Genomic DNA, 14802 nt, shown 5'->3' with positions numbered 1-14802 from the left:
GCTTATTAGGCTGGGTTCACACTGGAGCGATGCAGGAACGCCACAAATCCGCGGCGGGTTCCCGCATCGCATGCCTCCCGGCGGCAGTTCACACTGCCCTATGCGAACTGCTGGGAGTGTCAGTGAAATGTTAATGACACCCCCAGATCAGTTCGCATATCGCAGTGCGATCTGCAAACTCGGATCGCATGGTGTGAACACCCATGCGATCCGATTCTGCTGCGGACCAAAAAAAGGGTCCCGTGCGAATTTGCGGCGGGTGCGGCGGGTGCGGTGCGAATTCAGCCATACTATCTGTATGGCTGAACTCGAATCGCACAGAGATCGGATGTGATTTGCACTGCAGTGCGGTGCGAATCACATCCGTTCTCATAAACCGCTGCAATGTGAACCCAGCCTTAGTGACACTGGCGACGGGGGGTGATCACGGGGTTAAACCTTTATTGGGGGGGTTAGGGGGGTACCTTAGAACTAAAGGGGGCTAACCCTAACTGCCCTAACAGTTATTACAGTCACAAATGACACCCGCCGGGTGATCAGGGGGTTAAACCTTTATTAGGTAATAAATGGCGGGTGCCCTGAAACTATAAAAAAATAACTAACCAACCAGCGTCACCTGTAACAGTTATATGGTGATCACTGGTGAAAGGGTTAACTAGGGGGCAATCAGGGGGCTTTATGCGGTAGTATATGGGGGTCCCTGGCGCTATAAAAAGTTGCGGCGAACCTAAATACCTACCTGCCTAACTAGCGTCACCTGTGACACTAATACAGCGATCAGAAAAATGATCGCTTATAAGGCTGGGTTCACACTGGAGCGATGCAGGAACGCCACGAATCCGCGGCGGGTTCCCGCATCGCATGCCTCCCGGCGGCAGTTCACACTGCCCTATGCGAACTGCTGGGAGTGTCAGTGAAATGTTAATGACACCCCCATATCAGTTCGCATATCGCAGTGCGATCTGCAAACTCGGATCGCATGGTGTGAACACCCATGCGATCCGATTCTGCTGCGGACCAAAAAAAGGGTCCCGTGCGAATTTGCGGCGGGTGCGGCAGGTGCGGCGGGTGCGGTGCGAATTCAGCCATACTATCTGTATGGCTGAACTCGAATCGCACAGAGATCGGATGTGATTTGCACTGCAGTGCGGTGCGAATCACATCCGTTCTCATAAACCGCTGCAATGTGAACCCAGCCTTAGTGACACTGGCGACGGGGGGTGATCACGGGGTTAAACCTTTATTGGGGGGGTTAGGGGGGTACCTTAGAACTAAAGGGGGCTAACCCTAACTGCCCTAACAGTTATTACAGTCACAAATGACACCCGCCGGGTGATCAGGGGGTTAAACCTTTATTAGGTAATAAATGGCGGGTGCCCTGAAACTATAAAAAAATAACTAACCAACCAGCGTCACCTGTAACAGTTATATGGTGATCACTGGTGAAAGGGTTAACTAGGGGGCAATCAGGGGGCTTTATGCGGTAGTATATGGGGGTCCCTGGCGCTATAAAAAGTTGCGGCGAACCTAAATACCTACCTGCCTAACTAGCGTCACCTGTGACACTAATACAGCGATCAGAAAAATGATCGCTTATAAGGCTGGGTTCACACTGGAGCGATGCAGGAACGCCACGAATCCGCGGCGGGTTCCCGCATCGCATGCCTCCCGGCGGCAGTTCACACTGCCCTATGCGAACTGCGGGGAGTGTCAGTGAAATGTTAATGACACCCCCATATCAGTTCGCATATCGCAGTGCGATCTGCAAACTCGGATCGCATGGTGTGAACACCCATGCGATCCGATTCTGCTGCGGACCAAAAAAAGGGTCCCGTGCGAATTTACGGCGGGTGCGGCGCGAATTCAGCCATACTATCTGTATGGCTGAACTCGAATCGCACAGAGATCGGATGTGATTTGCACTGCAGTGCGGTGCGAATCACATTCGTTCTCATAAACCGCTGCAATGTGAACCCAGCCTTAGTGACACTGGCGACGGGGGGTGATCACGGGGTTAAACCTTTATTGAGGGGGGTTAGGGGGGTACATTAGAACTAAAGGGGGCTAACCCTAACTGCCCTAACAGTTATTACAGTCACAAATGACACCAATGCAAAAAAAATAAAAAATGCAATTGGTGTCACTGTGACTGGGGGTGCAGGGGTAATTGGGGGGGTGATCGCGGGGTGAAGGGGGGATGTGAGTGTGCCTGGCATGTTCTACTGTGTAGTGTCGTGTTGGTGCAACTCACCGATCCTCTCTCCTCGGTGCAGGAACGAAAACTACCGACACGGAGGAGAGATTACATCACTTCCTCTCCTGTGTTTACATTACAGGAGAGGAAGTGATGTCACGGATCATTTCTATTCGTCGGGAGCGATCGCGAGGGGGTGGCCATGAATGAATGGCGGCCCCCTCATCCCGGATCGCTCCCGAACGAATACCGACCGCCGCAGGCACCGGGGGGGCCCGATCGGGCCCCCCACCCGCGGGAAGGCAGGGACGTATATATACGCCCATATGCCTGCCCGTGCCATTCTGTCGACGTATATCGTCGTGCGGCGGTCGGCAAGTGGATATACAAGATTTTAGTAATAAAAACGGTATCATTAGCACTAATCAGCATGGATTCACGAAGAATCATTCTTGCCAAACCAATCTACTAACCTTCTATGAGGAGGTGAGTTGCCAGCTAGATAAAGGAAGGTCCGTGGACGTGGTTTATCTGGATTTTGCAAAAGCATTTGACACAGTTCCCCATAAACGTTTACTGTACAAAGTAAGGTCTGTTGGCATGGACCATAAGGTGAATACATGGATTGAAAACTGTCTACAAGGGCGAGTTCAGAGGGGGTGATAAATGGGGAGTACTGAATGGTCAGGGGCGGGTAGTGGGGTCCCCCGGGGTTCTGTCCTGGGACCAATACTATTTCATTTGTTCATAAATGACTTGGAGGACGGGGTAAACAGTTCAATCTCTGTATTTGGGGACAATACTAAGCTAAGCAGGGCAATAACTTCTCTGCAGGATGTGGAAACCTTGCAAGAAGATCTGAACAAATGAATGGGGTGGGAAACTACATGGCAAATGAGGTTTAAGTAGAAAATTTTAAAATAATGCTTTTGGGTTCCAAAAATATAAATGCAATCTATACACGAGAGGGGGGGGGGACCTCTGGGGGAATCATCAAGGATGGAAAAGGACCTGGGGGTCCTAGGAGATGACAGGCTCAGCAATGGCATGCAATGCCAAGCTGCTGCTAACAAAGCAAACAGAATATTGGCATGCATTAAAAAAGGGATTAAATCCAGGGATAAAACAATAATTCTCCCGCTCTACAAGATTCTGGTCCGGCCTCACCTGGAGTATGTTGTCCAGTTCTGGGCACCAGTCCTCAGGAAGGATATACTGAAACGGGAGAGAGTCCAGAGTAGACCAACAAAATTAATAAAATCTGGAGGATATTATGAGGAAAGGTTGCAAGCACTGAACTTATTCTCTCTGGAGAAGAGACGCTTCAGAGGCAAAATTATTTCAATGTACAAATAACGTATTGGTGACCCCACAATAAGGATAAAACTTTTATTACTCCTCTGTCAGAAATCTTGCAAGGAGCACCTGGTCAAGAGCGGTTTATGGTAAAATTATGGTATTTCCACTTCTGGATTATGGCCCCAACAGTGCTCACTGGAGCATTCAGAAGTTTAGAAATCCTTCTGTAACCAATACCATCAGTATGTTTTGCAACAACGGGCAGCACAATCATGGTAGAACGTTCATAGACACCCTCCCAGCAAAAGTAAGCCGTGCTGTAGCCGTCTTTCGGCTATAGAATGGGTGGGAAGGGGTTAAAGGGGTTTTCCAGAGACTTTTTCCCCCCCTTGCAGAGCCAGCACCGCATTAGTTAACTGCTTTTGTATATGATGTGTGGGACTTGGACCTCAGCAGACTGTAGTGGCAACATTGATTAGGGTAATAGCATTGATCTCTATTAGCAGTGGCAGTGCGTCAATAAGGGGCGCATGGGCACCACCCCTTCTCTCCAGCCACCTCTCTAGCACCAATAGATAGATTCTTGCATTGCCCCCTTTTCAGGTGTCCAATCATAGCAGAGGATGGGAAGAGAGGACGGGAGAAGACATAGAGGTGCTGTCCCACCGCCACCGAGACAGGGTAAGTACAGACAGCTAGTGGGGGTGCCACACTGGCAGCATTTGATATGGCACAGTGGCTGCATTTGATGGGGCACAGTGGGAGCATTTGATGGGGCATAGTGAGGCTGCATTTGATGGCACAGTGAGGCTGTATTTGATGGGCTCAGTGAGGCTGCATTTGATGGCACAGTGAGGCTGCATTTGATGGCACAGTGAAGCTGCATTTGATGGGCACAGTGGCTGCATATGATGTCACAGTGGCTGCATAAGATGGGCACAGTGGCTGTATTTGATGGGGCACAGTGGCAGCATTTGTTGGCACAGTGGCACCATATGGTGGCACAGTGGGAGCATTTGATATGGCACAGTGGCTGCGTTTGATGGGCACAGTGGCTGCGTTTGATTGCACAGTGGCGGCAATTGATGGGCACAGTGGCTACTGTCTATTAGCCTCATGCACCATGTTCTCAGTTTCACATTGCAGCATATCCCTAACCCCAAAAAATATAGCATGTCTCTGACCCTCATTTCCTCCATTAGGTCTGCAGTTTCTGACAGTCCTCTGAAGCCTTATATATTTTGAATAGTTTTCACCAGAACCTGTGAACAGACCTAAATTTCGTGTGAACTTTAGAACCCTATTAATGTCTATGGGACTCGAACGTTCAAAATCTAAAGTGCCAATTTTAAAGGCTAATATGCAAGTTACTGTCCTAAAAATTGTTTGGGGACCTGGGTCCTGCCCCAGGGGACATGGATCAATGCAAAAAAAGTTTTAAAAATGGCCGTTTTTTCAGGAGCAGTGATTTTAATAATGATTAAAGTGAAACAATGAAAGTGTAATATTCCTTTAAATTTCGTACCTGGGGGGTGTCTATAGTATGCTTGTGAAGGGGCGCATGTTTCCCGTGCTTAAAACTGTCCCTGCACAAAGTGTCATTTCGCAAGGAAAAAAAGTCGTTTAAAATCACTTTGAATTGTCGGCTCCCGTAATACAGAGAACACTCAATGAGTGTTTTCTGTATTACGGAGCTGACAATTCATTCATTAATAATTTTTTTTTTTTAAAAGCGTGGGGTTCCCCTAAATTCAATCACCAGGCCCTTCAGGTCTGGTATGGATATTAAGGGGAACCCCGCGTCAAATCAAAAAAAAAAAATCCCCCTAAAAATCCATACCAGACCCTTTATCCGAGCACGCAACCTGGCAAGCCGCAGGAAAAGAGGGGGGGACGAGAGAGCGCCCCCCCCTCCTGAACCGTACTAGACCACATGCCCTCAACATTGGGAGGATGCTTTGGGGGTCTGTGACCCCTCAAAGCACCATGTCCCCATGTCGATGGGGACAAGGGCCTCATCCCCACAACCCTGGCCGGTGGTTGTGGGGGTCTTCGGGCGGGGGGCTTATCAGAATCTGGAAGCCCCCTTTAACAAGGGGACCCCCAGATCCCACCCCCCCTGTTTGAAATGGTAAGGGAGTACAAAAGTACCCCTACCATTTCACAAAGAAAGCGTAAAAAATGGTTAAATAAGACAAACACACTTTTGAAAAATTTCTTTATTAAAAATAAAAAAAATAAAAAAAAGATTCCAGCGGTGCTAATCCCCCACGCTTTTTTTTTTTATCAATGAATGAATTGTCAGCTCCGTAAATACAGAGCACACTCATTGAGTGTTCTCTGTATTACGGGAGCCGACAATTCAAAGTGATTTTAAAAGACTTTTTTTCCTTGCGAAATGACACTTTGTGCAGGGACAGTTCTAAGCACGGGAAACATGCGCCCCTTCACAGGCATACAATAGACACCCCCCAGGTACGAAATTTAAAGGAATATTACACTTTTATTGTTTCACTTTAATCATTATTAAAATCACTGCTCCCGACAAAAAGGCCATTTTTAAAACTTTTTTTTGCATTGATACATGTCCCCTGGGGCAGGACCCAGGTCCCCAAACACTTTTTAGGACAGTAACTTGCATATTAGCCTTTAAAATTAGCACTTTAGATTTCTCCCATAGACTTGTATAGGGTGTTCCGGCTTTTCGAATTTGCCGGCGAACAGCCCAAATTGTTCACTGTTCGCTGAACAGGCGATGTTCGAGTCGAACATGAGTTTGACTCGAACTCGAAGCTCATCCCTACCCTTAGGTGATGTCAGGGCCCACATTTGAGGCCCCTTTTAGAACATAGGTTGACAACCACTGGTTTAAAAGGCATTAAAAAAAATGCCGTACGCCTGTAAAGGCAACTTTTATTATGCCTGTCTACATAATGCCTTAAAGTCCTTGTACTTTGCACCTTGCAATGCTGCTGGCTTCTGCTCTCTTGGTGCTGCTTCCCTGAACTTCAAGTCTTCTTAGCAAAGAGTTAACAGTGTATAGTGCAGTCTCCAGTAGCTGCAGTAGCCAGCTTGTTAGCTTGGAGAAGGGAAGAGCAGTGGAGTGCAATAGGTCTGTAGTTTTCTATTGATGCGCAAAGCATAGGAAAACAACACTAGTCCCTGCATACTGTACAAGGGTGGCTTCATTGGACACTGTAAGGTAAAGCAACCACCATGAAACAGGAAACCTGGAGCAACAATCATAGTACCAATTTAAGCCAGAACACAGGAAAGGATTTTAACATAAAAAAGCTGCATACTCAGTGTGACAAGCCCAACTGGGACAGGGGCTTTTGGAGGGGACTGCAGGGTAGCCTCTTACCTACTGACTATGGGTCCTAGCATTTGAAGTATCTACAAACATTCAGGAAGATATCCTGTTATTTCAAGATGAGGTCTTTTTGAATACTGGTGCCGGACTGTAGAGGGTGGACTCCCTGATTAATCAAGGCTTGTTCGGGTATCTAGCTGTTGATTAGCTTACTGTTAATTGGATTCACTGTTAGCTGTTAGTTGCTAGCTGTTGATTAGCTTACCGTTTATGTTAGCGATTAATGTAGCACCCTCTAGTGTGCTAGGAGAGTAAAATTTCCTGGCTTGGCTGGCAGGTAAGCCTGGGTGTGTTTTGGTGATCTGGGTTGGGAATGACCTAGAGTAGTGCTGGGTGACTCACAGGTGGTATCACTATGACCTCTCACTTCTTTCCAGAATGTTCTGGTACTTTCTGGAAAGAGAGGTGGCGAGGGGAGGTGGAGCCCCCTTGGGGTATTCTAAGGAGCTCTGAGCAATCCTCAACTTGGACTGGCAGGGGACAGGCTTCCTTAAATACCCAGGGCCCAGCTGGGGAGGAGTTGATTGGGTGGAAGAATGAAGATGGAGTGTTAGGCTGTCTGGGCCATTGAGGGAGCTCCCCAGTCTGAGGGGGGGTAACCTTGGGCCTGGTCTCGGGTGCAGCCGGGCCCTCTAAGAAAATGTGGAGGTGTCCTGGACAGAAGGCACAGCAGGAGCAAGCGAGGACAGCGGGAGAACACTGCCAGGCAAGTTACCAGGAGTTCCACAGAAACAGCCAAGAGGGTTGGTAAGTGCTTAAGGATGCCGTTCGGCAAATAACAAACATTATGGGGTGTTTGTGTCAAATTCAAGTGCCGCAGAATGCCCAATAATGCACTGCGAGATCGCAGTGCATTGATGTCTGATGATTGGCCAAAGCATGCACCTGACTTGCATGCTTTGGCCAATCACAGTGCACTCTGCTGTCAGAGCCATGATTGGCCAAAGGCAGGGTGCCTTTAGCCAATCATGGCTCAAGGGGCTAAGTTCACGCCCCACACTATATAAGGCTACTTACACGGTGGCCGTATATAGTGTAATGACTGGGAGAATGTTAGCTAGAGAGTCAGTGTAGTGTAGACTACATATACAGATGTGCTGGTCAGAGCGGATGGACTATTTCTTCAGTTTCCGGCACATGCCCATTCAGCTCGCTCACATGTTCTTCTGCCTTGGCTCAAATCCCCGCCAGCTTCCTGCCTGCTTATCTCCTTGCCTTCCTCCGCTCCCCACCCAGTATTAGCCGGGGCCCAGAGAGTGAGTCCTATGAGGCTGTGAGGCCAGGGGAGGCGGCGGTGGGCAGAGAGAGGCAGCTGAGCTCAGCTGATGATGTCCAGCAGCAGGAATAGAGGGGAAGCAGATGCAATCGTGGGGCTGCCAGTTCCTTCAAGGCCTCAACACAGGTGTGCTTTGGGGGTGTCTGTGAATAGACTACATTGCACTGTATCTGTCTCTGGCATAATGGATGGTATCAGAACTCATAGGCAGTGGGCACTTATTGGTCATAAGTTAACAAATTCAGCATCCAGCAGCAATGTTATGTGACCCACTATGACAGTGCCAGCCAGAGCCATGATAGAGTGACTGCTGCCTGTGAGTTATCATAATGCTGATGATCTTAACCAGTTGCCGATCGCCTGATAGCCGATTTACTGCTACAGGGGGGTCACACTGGGCAGGATCACTTATATAAGTGATCCTGCATTTCTGGGTATCAGAGCCAATCAGCGGATCCGGCGGACTCGCCTAGTGGTCTTTCTATGTAAACAAGGCAGTTCGCCATTCTGTCAGTGTGGAAGACATTGATCCTGTGTTCCAGCAAAGCAGGTACAGGGATCTATGTCTTCCCTTAGTAAAAGCTCCTCCCATACCGTGAGAAAACACTTGTTAGGCACACATTTAACCAATTGATTGCCCTAGATGTTATCATCTTCCCAGCCAGTGTCATTAGCATAGTAACAGCACATATCTTTAGCACTATCGCAGTCCCGCTCAGGGCCGTCTTTAAGGCTGGGCAAAAGGGGCAGCTGCCCTGGGCCCTGTCATTGTTGTGGGGCCCAAAGCAGCTGCCTCATACATGCCAACTATCCCAGTTTACATTCCCTTGTCCTTTGAAGTTTTAGTCCTGTGCTTCGACTAATGCTGCCCAGGTCTTCCCTATTGTTGTGTACAGATGACTCACCTGCAGACCTGTGTTTACATGTAAATACTGGCATTCATATGTAAATAGCAGTGACATGCATATGTAAATAGCTGAGGCCAACTGCATTGGTATGTAAATAAAGGCGGCATTCATAAGTTTTTCATGCACCCTTGCAGTGAGGAGAAGATGTGCTGTAACATATAGCAACCAGTAAGCATTATTACTATACAGCAATCTCTAGCAGCCAATCAACAAGCAGAAATGTGCTGTAACCTCTAGCAACTAATCAGTCAGCCTTAAGGAGTGCTGTAACCTCTAGCAACCAGTCAGTAAGCAGTAAGGATATGCTGTAACCTCTGGCAACCAGTCGCAATCGCTGCCTGATCTGATACAGTAAACTGATTTTAAGTCTAGCTGCTATTTATTGTATGTCTCAGAGAAGGTGGAGAGCGAAATTTCATGGGGGGAGGGGGGCCCTAAGAACATTTTTGCCCAGGGTCCAATCAATATTAAAGATGGCCCTAGTCCCGCTACAAGTCACTGATTGCTGCCATAACTAGTAAAAAAAAAAAATATGTCCTCGGATTTCATTTTGAAAATCTGGTCACCTTACTGTAAAGGGCATTTGCTTTGGGCCTGGCTGAGCCAGTGTCGGGCCTACAGTGCTAGCTTGTCTGTAGAGTGAAAGAAAGGAAGTGATGTGCAGGAGGAGTGATACTCTGAAAGAAAGTAAGCAATGGGCAGGAGGAGAAGAGGAGAATGTATATACTGTGATGTATATACTAATCCCAATTTATGATGTTAAATTACCTGGGCATCGCATAACTCGCCGCCCCTATCCAAGTTTAATCTCCTGCAAGAAAACATAAAAACACGTGCAAGGACTGTTTTCGTGTCTCCTACGGGGGTATCGCTACATCACTGGGTGAATTTACAATAAAGTAAGTTCCTGTTTGCATCTAAGCTAGTGTTGTCTAGTTCTTGGGTACAATGCTCAGCTATAACACCTGGTTCCAGAAAGGAGGAAGCTGTATGTTGGTGGAAGCACCCAGGTGGTGTGCTAGGTGTTCTGTCACACTCAGTAAGGCAGCCCATAGATTAGGCCGTTTTTTTTTTTTGTTCAAATAGCAGACTAAACAAAAAAAAAAACTGACTTAAAGTGGTTCTAAAGGCTCAACTTTTTTTTTTTTTTACCTTAATGCATTCTGACTGAACAAGGGTCGATTGTGACACCATCGGCCCTCCTCTTCATCTCAGTTGTCCTGCAGTGCAAGAAGCATGTTGATAGGCAGAGAGAGCACAGTGGCAGAGAGATGAGCTCTAATAAGCTCTGTCAGCATGCTGCTTCTCTTTTTACTGTCCAGTCACAGGCTGGGGTAGGGACAAGACCTGTAAGTGTTACTGCAGTAAAGAAAAAAAGATAGCTCTCCCACCCTGCTAGTTAGGACTCCGCTGCTTGGTATAGCTGTAGAAATCTCAGGACTGGATGGACAGAAATACAAATCCTTTGGCAAGCTCTCTTATACTGCATGTATTTCACCTGTTTATTTAGCTGTCTATGTTTTTTTTTCTCTCTGCAAGCATTGTCAAGCAAGCAACTGGTTTCTTGTGTTTATCAGTGTCACTTTCAGGGAGTGACAAGTTCAGCAGACTTGTCCCCAAACCCTTGTGTGTTGTTTCTGCAAATGTACTTTTTTATGGAAGTTGTAATTGGATTAGTCATATTTTTAATTATTATGTTAATTTGTGTCTTCATTCATAGGGGCGTCACGCAGAGTTTTATTTGATGCGTCTAAGCGGCCGGATCATCTTACCCCCGTGCAGTGACAGCAAATCACACTGTATGGCTGTATAAAAGCAGAACTGAAGCGTAAAAAATATTGTTGAAAGATGAAGTTGTTTGTTTTTTTTTGCTATCTATCTATCTATCTATCTATCTATCTATCTATCTATCTATCTATCTATCTATCTATCTATCTATCTATCTATCTATATATATATCCATGTGTCCATTTGTCTGTAGTTGCCTCATAGTCACGGGGGAGCATACAGGTGGAGCCACATGGGAGACACTGCACAAAGGTCTTAATCAAAGAGTGGCAAACAATGGGTCTTTGGAAGAAAATCACCAGCACCAAGATCTAACCCTTAATGGCACTTAGGGCCAAATGCTGAACAAGGTCCATTTTTAAAAAGGCCAGGATTCAACCTTAGGAATTTTCAGGGAGGAAAGTTTCTAGCTGCAGACCAAGCAAAGTATACCTTTAATGTGTGATGATAGACTTTGTAGGAAGTAGACTTGCTAACATTCAGCATTGTGGAGATCACTGATTCAGAGATGTCTCTGCTCATCAGAACCTGGGCTTCAACAGCAATGCAGTTAAAGCCAGCGACCATAAAGCCAGTTGGTGAACCAGTCCTTGGGACAGAAGATATGAACAATACCATGGAGCATCTACCAGGAGTTTGAACAGTTGGGAACACCACATCTGTCTTGACCAGCCCTGAGCTATGAGGATCACCGGAATGCTTACAATCCTGAGGAGCATGTGAGGAAAAAGCTTCACAATGGAAAGGCCTAGATTAGGATGGATTAATCCCACTTAACCATCAATGCATCCACTGCTTCAGCTAAAGAATCCTAGCACCTGGAACCAAAACATAAAGACCAGGAGGTCCACATCCAATGTTCCACCACTTTGATACAGGTCCTGGAACACTTCAGGTGTCCTATTACAAGTGTCTGATGCCTCCTGATGACATCCTGGATGTGACAAAACACATGGGACAGTGACTTACGATTACCATGTCCACTGATTGGACACTGGCTCCAGAGCAGATCAGAGTAGCGGTCCCTTATCCTGTTACAATGCCAGATCATTCCAGGTGCCAAGTTGTATATATTTTAAATGTTTAAGGTTTTAATAAATTATTGATACGCTGTGATGTTTCCTATGGTTCCTTTTTGCTGAGTTTACCTGTGGGTGTGTAGATTGGAAATCTAAGTTTAAATCTTTGGCGACCCACCTTAGTGTACACTTGGTGGGGGCACAATAGGGTGGATTGTGGAGGGCGTATATATGCACAAAAGCACTTTTTGATGGACTCCAATTAGACTTTTGCACTTTTTGATAAACTGTCTATGTACTTTAATGTGTCTTATATACACTTTGTTAATCATTACATGTAATGCATAATTGTTTTATATGTATGGGATTTATGATTATCATTTGTGAATTAACATGTTTTTCTTTTCTTTTTCTTATTCATTTTTTTTGGAAGTTAAGGCCTGGGAGTAACAAAAGGTTTAGTTACAATTTTGAATTAAAAGTAGTACTTGGCAGAATTCCTCTTTAATCTGTTTTTTATTAAATACATTTAAGTTCATTAAAATTCAACATGCTTTTATGTGTGATTCATTTTTTTAGAGAAAGAAAAAAAGATTACAGCGCACACATACAAAAATGACATTTATCCTGCAAGGCTAGTTAAAAACACCTGAACATATTAAAAAATGCGGGGGTTTGGCCACAATGCGGGGGGTTTGGCCACAATGCGGGGGTTTGGTACACTTTTTTTTTTTAGGACTGCATCCTTTTAATACATGATTTTGTGCATTTTCTTTAAAATGATCCTGTGCTGCGTACTGTACTCTCTCTTTTTCCCTCTGGAGGAAATGGTTAAAGCTGAACTCAAGGCAAACAGCTAAATACTAATTTGACATAATTATACTGCAATTGCCCTACATGCTAAAAGATTTGTATATCTGTTCATGCAGTTCTAAAAAATGTAAAGCCCTGAAATACAGAACAGCCATGCTGGTGACCTGACTTTTTATTTTTATTTTTTTAGTGCAGTTGAGCATCCCCACTGAGCAGGCAGATGACAGATCCGTGTCCACACCGCTATGCAGAGCGGACACAGACACAGCTTATTCTCTATGGGGCTCCCAGATGGAAAGGGACCCCCTGTCCTTTCCATCCAGCTGTCATCTGATCCGATCTGCTGTTTTTGGCAGACTGGGTGGGATCGGATGCCAGCAGGTGTCAGCAGACACATGTCCACAGATATCCGCCGTTCCATAGAGAGCTATGGATGGTCCGATCAGGTCCTCCTGAAAAACTGACAGGTGGACCTGATCGGACAGCCTGTGGGAAACCAGCCTTATTGCCCCCAGCCAATGGTTGAACAGTGAGGGAGAAGCCACCTCTTTGCTCTTTCAACCTGTCAGTATGTTTATTGTTATCAAATTTGAAAGTAGCCCACCTGATTGGTTCCAAGTATTGCCCCCTCTTCTGCCATTCTGAGTGAGGATTACAAAAGGCCAATACTAATTCAAATTCAGGTATTTGAAACAGTTGCATTTAAAATACATGAAATTATTCTATATAAAACACTGCGTTCAGTTGTGTCTTTTAAAGCCGTCTTGATTTATTCTATTTTTTCTCCTTTTTTTATACATCACCTCCTCTGTGCTCCAGAGACAGCAAGGAGCATTCCATAAAGAAAGATGTGAATATCTGACCTATGCTATTTGCAGGCTCAGTAACTGACCAGATTAACAGCAACTAGGCAGTTCTAAGCACAGGGGAGGCTTGATGTACTACAGATCAAGGCAGAAGCCCTGGGTTTACAGAAAGTGCCTTTTGTATGTATTAAAAGACTTGATTGTCAATTTGTCAGTGCATTCTTAAATGCTAAACCTTTTATCCCATTATTTCCTAACAGTAAGAGAAGCTAAATTAGTAGACAAGCAGTTATCTAGCAGTTAACACTGTCCACCTATGTGTATATGTCCTTTTTTTCAACTACATCATGACAACACACCTCATGCAGGAACAGAACAAGGAAAATATTTTTCTGTGATTGCAAGTACAAGCTGTGGAACTGCATGCATGCTGAGTAAAATGTATGTGTAACACTTGTAGCTGTCATTGCCAGTCCTCTGAAAAGTGACCTTTTTTTCAGATGCATATGATAGGTGGCTCAAAGGCAACATGCCACCTCCTGGATGCCCGTTGTAACCCTATAAAGAATGCAGCACTATACCCTAATTGTGTATGCTAGATTAGGTTTTCAATGTGGTTGTGGCTCGGCCCCATTTACTTGAATAGGTCATGCTTGACAACGGTATTACCCGCCGAACATGACCAGTAGTATATTTTTTGCCAAATTGCAAAAGCATCAGTGGATACTAACGTGGCCATTGACCATAGAGGGAGTAAACACTGCCTCTTTCTTTTTTGGTGACCTGCAAAGTAAAGGCATAATGGGCTAGTATGCTTCGTATGCTAGCCCATTATGTGAAACTTACTTGCAAACAAAGCCCTCGTCATCCCCGCTGGAATCCATCTTTGCTGTCTTCCTTCTGGGCCCTCGGACTTCAGCTGTGTGACTTGATGGAGGCTCGTGATGTCAGGTCCTGTGCCACCGGTCATGGCACAGAGCTCTGAAGAATCGTCTCGGACGGCCAATCCTTCAGAGTGCATGCACCAATGACGTAATCGGTGAAGTATACAGTAAATATCTCCTAAATGGTGCAAGTTTAGGAGATATTTACAGTATCTATAGGTAAGCCTTATTATACTCCTACCTATAGGTACATACGATCAAGGAAATTTACTTCCTCTTTAACTTGTGGCTAGGTGATAAAATCACAGCTCCATCGCCTATTGTTACCAGCTCTCCTGGCTGCTCATGTAAACAAGGTCTTACAAGTTTTGCTACTTGCTATAACGTGAGAATGCTGCAGTCTGATCACTAGGTGAAAGAACACTGAGAAAATGCTTCCTTG

The sequence above is a fragment of the Lithobates pipiens genome, unplaced genomic scaffold (assembly GCF_037356315.1).
Source record: "Lithobates pipiens isolate NorthernLeopardFrog02 unplaced genomic scaffold, aLitPip1_a1.2 Scaffold_18, whole genome shotgun sequence".
Classification (NCBI taxonomy): domain Eukaryota; kingdom Metazoa; phylum Chordata; class Amphibia; order Anura; family Ranidae; genus Lithobates; species Lithobates pipiens.
Note: the sequence above shows the minus strand (reverse complement) of the source record.